The 11,280-nt window shown below is 29.9% G+C and overlaps 1 pseudogene; it reads left to right on the top strand.

Moving 5' to 3' along the window:
- Positions 1-2,556: 2,556 nt before the first annotated feature.
- LOC142326572 (glycine dehydrogenase (decarboxylating), mitochondrial-like) overlaps positions 2,557-11,280 on the top strand; it is a 34,385-nt pseudogene continuing 25,661 nt past the window's right edge.

The raw sequence follows: 11,280 nt of genomic DNA, 5'->3' as shown, positions 1-11,280 counted from the left end.
TATGTCTAGATGGAAATCCTTCAGATTTTGGTATCAATTCATCAAGTTTCGATCTACTATAAAATTTCATACAATTAGAAAATGTTCTATTAATGCCAAGACTTTTAAATAATACACTCCTATTAATTACGTTTTTATTATATAAAACTTCAAAAAAAAAAAAAAAAACTTCAGATAAAGTGACTTAGTACAGTGAATTTTTAGTCTCTGTCTATTGATAAGATTTAAGGGTCTGTCTCCAAGAAAAATTCTTTTAATGGTTCTTCCATATAAAAATTAAAAAGTAAATAAAATAGGGTTCATTAATGACTCATTCCTTACTTCACCTTTTCTACTTTTATTATAATTATTGGATTCTTATACAACTTATATAACTGTTTATATTTCATATTTTAATCCCATCATTCTTGAACATTTTATTTCATTTTAAATAATTTTTTTTAAGATTATAAATGTCACATTCAGATTTATACAAGCTAACCTTCTAAAATTAATCGGTAGACTAAATTTGCATTTTGTTCCCGTGCTTTTCCAGAAACCAATTCGGGTTCATCTTTATTTTGTTCTAATCTTCTATAAATTAAAAAGTTTACTGCAGAGATATTAAACTTACATTCAGATTGTTTACCTGTTTCTGCTTACTTTGGTATCTTAAAAAATAGATCATTTGTTAAAATCTGAGAGAACTTTTCAAATCTAATAAATTGCACTTTTTATACTTTTTGCTTACACACTTATTACGTATAAAAACAATTTGTTTGGTTTGTTGGAAAGATTAATATTTTGTTAGAAATTAATAAAAGTTATTTTTAAAATACTGAAAATATTTCTTCCAAAGGTCCTTTGAGAGCAAAATAGTCTTCACTGGAGATAGTCATCTTCACTGGAGATACTGCTGATGTTTATAATGTTGCTCATTTAAAAACTCAGGATACTTCTTAAGTTCATAGTTAAGTCTAAAGAAGTATGAGTACCAGTGCACATTCATATTTATCAGATGACTTTGCAGCTTTTATAAGATCTGGTTGATTTTTCCCATAATTATAACATTCAACACAGGTTTTGTTGAAGTAATACAGACAAATTAGTAAGTTTTAAACTGTTTCACTGAAAGGCCGTTGGCTCATTAGTCCACTGAGATGACATCACTGAAAAAATTCTCTCCACGTTTGCATGTGAGCTGGTATTAAAAATAAGTATTGGAACATTTTCAACAAGTGAGAATACTGATGCTTATCCATACTCTCAAAGCACCTAATCTACTTTTCACTTGAGTTTAAATTCTCCCATTTAGGCTCTCCTTCGTCATGCTGTTTGTCCATTAAAACTGTAACCGTGCTCTTTAGGCAAAGAAACTGATCATAAACCTCACTTTTTGGGAAAGAAATGTTTTTGAGGTAAAATATGTCTGATTTTTTTCTATTTGATCCCAATTAGGGATTGGCTTTAGCATTATCCAGTTAAAGGTGGATAAGTGCTGAAGGGACTCACTCCACTTATCCAATTAACCATAAGCTGTCTGGAAAAATTCCTTACATTCCCCATTAAACATCTTATCACTTTCTTTCTCTTTAACAATTATTTGCTTAATTTTAAACGCAATAAAGAGAGATTCTTTTTGTTCTTTAAGAGCCTTCAAAGTTTTGTCGAGAATTGATTTAACCTCAATAATTGAATATTTGAAGATTCAATTGTTTTTATTTTTTTTTTATGAAATAAAGACAGCTGCTTGTAGAGAAATCACATATAAGCCTCACTTAGTGTGGTTGAGAAAAAGTCCATGCGCATTTTAGGGGATTTTTCCTGATTGAGGAACTACACCTTCAAAGCTTCCTGTAAACTTAAAATTCATTCAACTGCAGGCGTAAGAGATACCCATCTTGTTCTTGAGTGGTAAAGCAACTGTTTGTAAGTTATATCAACAAACTCACAGAAACTTCAGTTCTGCTTGTGTAGAGAAGTAGTTGAACAGTTTGACAGCTACTGTGTCAAAATCCATTGCAAGGACATCAGCTGCACAAGAAACTGTATTGTGCAATGTGTGTGCAGGGCACCCAATCCCCTCTATGTCTTTCCGCAAATTACCTTGCAGTTTGTGGAAAATGTTGTTTACCCCTTTGTGGTTCGCACCTCCAAAATTAGCCTTTGTGTTATGACCACAAAATGACGAATATTTATCTAAAGGGAGGTTTACTTCAGCTAGGCTTGCTTGTTAAGCAGTAGATGGTTATGGTATCTGAACTGTTATCTTTCAGTGATGAAACCTTTATTATTTTACTGGTAATATAATCATCTTCTTTAAAATATTGAACAACAACAGGAAATATTTTTCTGCTTTATGGTCACTAGCATCAGTTGAAACTTCATAATATGGAATTTCTTCTAATTCTGAAACCCAAGTACTAACTGAATGTGAAGAAAGCATGTAACTGATAAATGAGTAGCTTTAGTGCGTGCTGTTTATTGTTTTACTGCAACCTTAGAGTCGGGATAAATATTCGGATTTAACTTATTTGAATAATCAACTGATTTAAAAGAGCGATGCTATTTTACAACATGGTACCTGCTGTAAGATCAGCAGTAGCTATGATTATTTCTTCTTTCGAATCCTTTTTCACAAAAAAATTCGCCAATCATCTTAGAAGAATTCACACCGTACATGCTATTTTTATGTTTGTTTTTAAATGGTTTAACAGATCAGCTCTAATGCCGTGACTTACTGAGATGAACTTGTTGCAGAAAGAACAATATGCTTCTTCTTCATTCTTCTCCTTTTTAATAAAAGTTCACCTTAGAATATTGTTCTCTGAAATGACATTTTCATTTTGGCATTGTACATGCAAACGCTACACTAACATGCAGCAACTTAAATATGTGCACAATGAAATAGCCTAAACTCCAAAATAACAGTAATGACACAGACTGTCTGTGAGCAGTGAAGTGACTAACCTTGATTTGGCTTTTGTTTTGGTTTGACATCTGCTGTCTGCTGTCTGCAGGCAGGCGCGCAGGTCAGAAGTTGTCAACCCTCAACGCATAAAATTTCCCTAAATTAGAGTGAAATTTGTCTTCCGAAAAATAATGTTTACATTATTTACCAAACCGGGATAATTTAATATCCTGAAAATCCTTCTCGGGACACCAGGACGTTGAGGATAAAACAAGTGACAGTCTCAAAAAATCAGGACGTACAGCAACTCTATTCATGCAGGATGGAGCCAGACCACTCACAGCTAATGTTGGTTTAGACTTTTTGCATGAAACTTTTAACGCAAATGTCATTTCAAACCGATTTCGTAATCGTTTTGTGTGCGAATAGAACTGCCCCCGAACAGTCCTGATTTGAATCCGTGTGATTATTTTCTTTGGGGATTAAAGAAGGAAAAAAATTTTCCTAAACATCCTTGTACAGTGATGGAACTGTGGGTCCCGATCATCGAGGCGTGCAATGAGATAACTGAGGATATTTGTCGTCGAGTTACTAACAATGTAGGAGTTCATGTTGATGAATTTGCTAGATGTGAGGGTGGTCATATTGAACATATGATAAGCAGAACATAATCTCCAGGTATATACTAAACACATTGTATTTTACTTTTCTGTATCGCGATTCAAATAAATATTTTTTAACAAAACCAAATGTTAGATAATTTCTTGCACCACTCTGTATACATACTCGTATATATTAAAAATAACTGCAAAATATTAAAAAAAAAAAATAGATTAACAAAAATTATTAGGTAATGACTGCAAATAGAGTTTCTCAGTATTAAAGTCATATTCTTAATGTCTGTCTATTTTGTCTGTATAGTAATATATGGCTAAAATACGACTGTTTCATTAACTGATAAACATTTTATCCAAATTATCCTTGCAAAAAGATGAATTAAATTAACTTAAAATCACATATTTGGTCATTTCTTTTATCTTTTTATTTATGTTAGGGCTTTTATTGTATGTACTACTTTTCAATAGCATACTAATATAATGGTGTTCATTACTTTGCTAATGATGTTTTCTTGATCATGTTGTTGCATTCTCCTGGTGGTTTTCTGTAAATTCCTAACTGAAGTTTCTTTTCAATTTTTTTTTGATGTTCATATCCAAAATTATTTTCTATTTCCTTTGTGTGTACTAAATTTTTATGACAGATATTGAGTCTATATCAGTCTGAATTAATTTAGTTTGTAATTTAAACTTTATGAATAAATTGCACTATGAAATAGAATATATTGATTTGTGGTTTATTATTTTTTAGTCATTGGATGAATTAAGCAGTAAGGCGGTTCCTGATAATATAAATCTGAGAAGACCATTACATTTGGATGAGCCTTTAGGTAATACATTTTTAATGGCTTTATGTATTTTTTAAGAATTTTATTTAAATCCTTTTGACAACACAAATGTTTTCAGCAAAAGTGCTGCTGTCATTGTTGCACTATGATTTCAATTAAAATTATTAGTGGTAATTTTTTTTTAAAACCACGTAAATAAGATGTCATCACACACACACACACACATACATTCAATCATACATATATATATATATATATATATATATATATATATATATATATATATATATATAATAATGTTATTTTTAAACAAATAACATTAATTTAGTTGACAAACAGATCTGGTTCAAAGATAATTTGGATGACAACTTATTTTCATATCATTTTCATGATATATATATAAAAGAGATATTCCAATTAACATTTTATTGTAAAATGTATCTGTTTCATTTTTAGTTAATCATAAAATGATATGAAAATTCTTTATTGGGCTTTATGTTTTAGAGACCTAACAAAATATAATAAGCACATTATAAAAAAATAAGCACATTATAATAAATAAATAAGTATAAGTAATTTTTGACAATTTTTTTTGACAATTAGTCAAAATTTTGGGGATCTAACTTCTTTAATTTCTGATTGTTTTGAGTTAAAAAAAAAAGGGTAAAATTCTGTAGGTGTGTATTTGTTTGGGTGTTGGCATTTATCTACCATAATGTGTCTAACATACATTCATGAAATTTCATATGATAACCTGCATATACGTAATATCGATGATGTTAAATTTTAATGAAAATTGAACAAGGTGGTGGAATTAATTACAGCTAAGAAAGTTTTGTAACCGTACTTTCAATTAAAAAGAATTGTAAAACAAAATATAAAAGCACAAACAAACAAAAGCAAATAAAAATTTCACCAACACCGATCAGGATTTTTAACATAAATGTGCAGAGCTGATTTAGTGTAAAAGATTTCAAGCCATCAGTTACTGCTATTACTTTGCTTTGTGATCTTGCTACTACTATAGATATTATTAAAATATTTTAAAGTTATAAAATTGTGAAAATCTTGCAGTTTATTTGAATTTTATCCCATCATATTTTTGTTTGTTTTTTGATGAATCAAATATTTTTTATACTTCTGTTGATGCAACACATAATGTCTCTGGAACTCAAAACTTGTTCCACAAGTGCAATCTGTGAATTGAGATATACAGAATGTTGAGGGGATATCTTGAGATATAGCAGGTTGCAGTTCATATCTGAATAATGTCTTAAATTTTGTGACATAAATGAAATGCCTCACTAAAATCCTACATCCTCCCAGGATAAGTAGGGTATCCTGAGAATGTCTTAAAATTCAAGTAAATATAGAAAATCCCTGAAAATTTTTAAATTTATCTTTTTAATTTATCAATAATAAAATTAATATTATTAAATTTAAGTTTACAGAATCCCTTTGATTCTTTGAACTCCCATTCTCACAGAATTTATGTAGCATAATTTAATTATAGGGAACAGAACTGGTTAACGGGCTATCAATGTTATTATATTGTTATATGCGACTATCCTTGAATATGTTGTCATCTAACAAACAGAATAACATAAATTTTTCCCTTGATCGTTTAAATTTGAGGTGACCATTACTATTTTCTACCCAGCACATTAAATCGAAAATTCCTAATCCAAATTGAAAACAGTTTGTTGGTCTTTTCTTATAGTTAAGGACTCTGTAATACTTGAATAACTCCCAAATAAAAGTTCATAATGCTTAAACAGTTAGTTTAATTCTTTTCTTTGTAGAGAGGGGCAATTCCTGCAATACCCTGATTGCAGTATCAGGATGTTGGAAAGTTTTGTAGATTACTTCTTGATTGACACTTAGTACTGATGAACTAATTATTGTTTTAAATGTGTGATTTATTTTATCTATTTGTATATCTTATGTATTGTGGCATTTGCAATGTGAAATATATATTACGCGATGAATTGAAATAATTGTTTATAAAGTATTGTAAAAGAATAATTAATAAAGTGCAACTTTCAAATATATAAAATACTTGTTAGAAAACAACTGACCTTGAAATGGTTCTGACCAATCAGCAGAGATGGATTGGATGCATATAGGTGGTTTATATCTTAAAAATTAATTATATTTAAAATAATTAATCTGCAAATGAATTAATTCATTTGCAGATTAATTCGATTTAGGGAGGTGCACAAAGAACATTTATTGGGGATGGATATGAAGTGCTTTGTACTTAACTTTATGGGATTAATTTAAAAATTATTATTCATATTTAAATTTACAGGTGAATATGAACTTATAAAAAAAATTAGAAAAATTGCAGAACTTAACCAAGTATGGCGGTCATATATTGGTATGGGATACCATAATTGTTGCGTCCCGCATACTATAATGAGAAATATTTTTGAAAATCCAGGCTGGTAAGTCAATTTATCTCTGTATTAAATGTTCATGGTTTTCTTATTTTTTTAATCACTACTTGTTATTTTTCTTTTATTACAAACCTATATAATGCAGCATTATAGTAGAAATCTTTTTTCAAAGTATAGAACAAAAATAACTTCTTACACACAAATATGGCCGTAAAATAATTTCCTGAAACATATAAGTCAATGATCCCTAAGATAACACGAAGCATTGTGAATTACTATTAAAATACTTTAAGAAAATGCCACAAATTAAACTTTAAAGATAATAAAAAATAATTTTGACCTTACCTAACAAAAGAATAAACAAAAACATACTTTCAGAATACACCAAGAACAATAGATAATTAACATGCTCATCCACAACATCTTAAGTAATCAGCCTCATAAACTATCTGCTTAAGTATAATCTACTCATGTCCCCTAAAGAGCACATAAGGACTCTTCACTACAGAATGTCTAACACCTAGATCTCATTCTGTGTAACAGCACACTCATCGATAGTCTTATACAAAATTAATAAAAATACTAAAAAAGGTAAGTGAAACAAAAAATACATCATATTAATATATATAAAACATAAAGAATCGGAGAAAATAGCTTATAAATTAAAAAAATCTGGATGCAGTGTGGCTTTTCAAACATTGATCAGACAAAATAAACAATTTTACACAGAAAATAAACAACCTGGAATATTTCACTATTCTGTAGTATGTAAACTGAATTGTTCAAACCACACAATTTTCTACATCAGTCAAACAGGGTACAATTTCATTCTAAGATATAATGAATATTATAAAAGCTTTCCACATCAACGTAGAACCAATATTTGCCAGTAATCGACCGACATTAATAATAAACTTGATATTCTTAATTTTCAGAAAAGAATTGCTTATTAACATACTCAAACGTTATGAAATAGAAGAAAATTTCATTCATAACTGCATTGCTGGGACTTGAAGATTAAAATGTTTTATTTTAAATAATGAAAAAGACAAACAAATGTTTTAAGACTGAGAGGTGTTGCTATCATCAACCATATCACATATAAAAATAATTTTAATAATTTTAAGAAGTGAAATAAACAAAGGTCAGGGATAGGGGCAATTACTTTTATACCGAGATTTTGAATACTAGATTTTGGATATCGGTACTCTTTGGGAGTTAGGTTTCATCTCAGAAATGGTTGATCTGAGATTGTACAAGACTACATTTCATTTACATTCATGCATATCATCCTCATTCATCTTCTGAAGTAATACCTTGTGGTGATTCTGGAGACTAAACAGAAAAGAAAAAAGGGATAAGGGCGGGCAATAATGATCAGATGAGGAAGCGGTTATAATGTTACCAGTTGTAAATAATTACAACCATTGAACTCAGTAAGTCAGGTAAACAAAAAAAGAAGAGACTTAAGAAGCAAGAAATTCATCTCCTGAAACCAGAGTTAATGGAAAAAGATGAAGAAGAAACATTGATAAAATCCAGTTTCTCTTCTTCATCTCAGTCTGTATACAAGAAAGGTGACTGCCTCAGCATTTCTTTGCAACTCACTTAAAGAGACTGTGTTATCCCCTTCATAAACTAAGGCCCCAGCAGGTGCATCCCTGCTAGACCAAAAGATACTGCCAAGGCCTTCAGAGAACAGAGGAAGAAAGGATGCAAAAATTTAGCAATTCTCCCAAGGATAACCGTAGTCAAAATTTTCAAACTTACACAATCTAATAAGATCAGAACGCAATACAAAATTCCATCCAGTTTATCTACTGGTTGTAACGAACCAGCATCTACTTGTTGTAACGAATACCATGATTCAATTTCCAGAAAATGTCATTATTTGTATATATATATATTTCACTTTCTTGTGGACACGATAACTGCCATAATCTTGTGCCAGTCACTTTCAAATTGACACAAAGTATAATGACCCAAAATTTTGGTAGAGTTCCTAAATGGGTAAAATCAAGCCATGGGGGGAAGCTTTTTCAAAAAAACAAAATATCTCTGTAACTTTCTTATTAAGTAAAATATCAAATTAATTTAAAGTTCCTACTATTCTTTGGATAAGGGCCTAAACCTTATCTAAGTAAAGTTTTTTGATATCACCAACCATTGGCCCAGTGGGTGGGAAGAATGGAGTTTCGAAGACAAAAAAAAATCATACCTCCCTTAGTAGATACAGTATCAAATCGGTTGAAAGTGGTCTTCAGTCCTCTAAACATTACTTAAAATATTTGTCTGAAACAATGACCAACCCTTATGACAAGGGATGACCAAAATTTTGCTGGAATTGTAAGATGACGAGGGGGGCTTGTCATATGCTAAACATGTGAAACCTTTTTCACGTGCAACCATTGTCATATTGAGTAAATTTGTAGTTTTTCTTAACTTTAAGGTGGAAATCGTTTTTATCTCTTACTTAGCACCGGTGAAATATACCTCCGCCTTTCAGCATGTCGAAAGGAATTTTTTATAACCGACTCAGCGTAATCTTGAGAGATTTTTGATATGTTTATTTCAGTTGTTAATAGTTATGAAGTACGTATAACTTATTCATTTTTTCCTATCGATATAAATTTGATAGAATACAGAAAAAAATTAGTTTTTATTTAAAAGTGATCTAATCGCATTGCTACAAGCCTTGTAGCAATATGTTTAATCTGCTCAGAAGACCAGTTTTCTCATTATGTAATTAAGATGTAAAAGCTGTAAAAATATACCTTTCAAATAGTGTTGGTGGTTTTCAGTAAGGTTTATAAATACAGATGGTTAATGGCTAAATGCAGATGGTGGGAATAAGTTAATAATGAGTTAATGAAGAAGTTGATGAATGACATATCATGAACTGGTTTGAACCATCAAGAGTATTTACATTATAAATGGTTAAATGTGTTTGTCTCCTACCATAGCAGTTCATAATATTAATAATAATAATCAAATTTTATATCAATTTTGCCATAATATTGATCATCTTAAAATATATTTTTTGATATATTGTTTATATAACTTTTTAAATAAAAAGTTTATCCTATAAAAGTTTTGTTTTATTTTGAGTTAATATTCCTTAAAATGACTTTTTATCTGTGTTTTTTAGGTTGGTATTTCACTTGAAACTGTATCGCATGATGATGTAAGCGATTTGCTTTGGATCTTTGGATGTGAAACATCGTTAGAAGAGGTATAGTATATATTTTTAAACTACATAAACAATATTTGAATTCATTTACTATTATTTTGAAAAAGTGTAAATTTTAATGTAATTTCATAAACATTTTAGTACATTTTATGAATATTTTTTAATGCATTAATCTATAATTCTTATGTTCACACTGAAATTGTTAATGAGCTTTCAGCCGTACATCTTGCTCTAGTAATATGTTAAAGTAAATATGAATGACAAATTTAGTTCTAAAACTGTGTCAGTGACCATATTTCTTTCTTTCCAGCCAGGAGGGCTGGCTTTACCATTAGTTTGGCTTGTTGTGCAATCCCTTCATAGGAAACAAGAGTCCTTGACTAATTCTTCAGGCAAGGTCTTACTGATACCAATCTGTAGGTGGTAGCATAGTACATAGATGGAACCAGGGCAGCTGACCGTAATACTTACCTAAGTTCCTAAGTAAGAAGGATAAGGATAACAAAAGGGTAGGGAACAGGCAAGGAACAATCAACCGATTGGTCCTGATTTGGTTAGTTTACTGTCTTCTCAGGAATGATAGTTTCTTTTTTTACTATTATAATAAAAATCTTGCAGTAGGGGGCTGCATATGTTGAGAATTTTAAGTGAAGGGGATTTACACAAAATCAGATAGCAAATACGATTGTCATTTTGTGTACGATGTGTGTGCATACGTTAGTACTGTTTAAGATATAAATAAATATTGTTACAAGAAATGTCAAGCAATTTACCTCTTTGTTTCCTTGCTCTACCTTCAATTAATGCTTTTTCCTTCTGGTATACTCTGATCATCCTCTCTATTCCGTACTCTACCAATTAAATAATAATCTATTCAAAAGCATTCAAAATCGTGTTTTATGAAACATAAATAATGTTCAGACATTGTATAGATAATGTTATGTTTTACTTGTTAAATCTTTGTAGGGTTGTATTTTTAAATAGGTGTTCCAATTTTTTGTTTCTTTTATATAGAAAGAGAGATTGTAAGATTTGTAGATTGTTACCTAACCCAAAATTTAGTTATTTAACACCTATCTAAATAATTTTTTTCATGACTGAACACTAGGAATTGTAATAAATATTTAAAAATTTTTCAGTATTTGGAACCTTCTAAAAAGAATCCATTCCTCACCAAAGCACTATTTCCTCTTCATGCCTGGACCACAAAAAAATGTAAGATTTTATTTATTTTTATTTGTTAACAGGAAAATAAACTGATTATTGATATAACTTATGTCTGAAATTTTTTCAAATCACCAGAAAAATTATATACAATTAACCTAATTCTTGTAGGGATTAGAATCTTATAATTTTTAAGAAAACCTTTTTTTAGAAAATTTCTTTTATTATTCAT

Source organism: Lycorma delicatula, chromosome 6, assembly GCF_047948215.1.
Source record: "Lycorma delicatula isolate Av1 chromosome 6, ASM4794821v1, whole genome shotgun sequence".
NCBI classification, from domain to species: Eukaryota; Metazoa; Arthropoda; class Insecta; order Hemiptera; family Fulgoridae; genus Lycorma; species Lycorma delicatula.
This window is presented reverse-complemented; position numbering and strand designations above follow the sequence as displayed.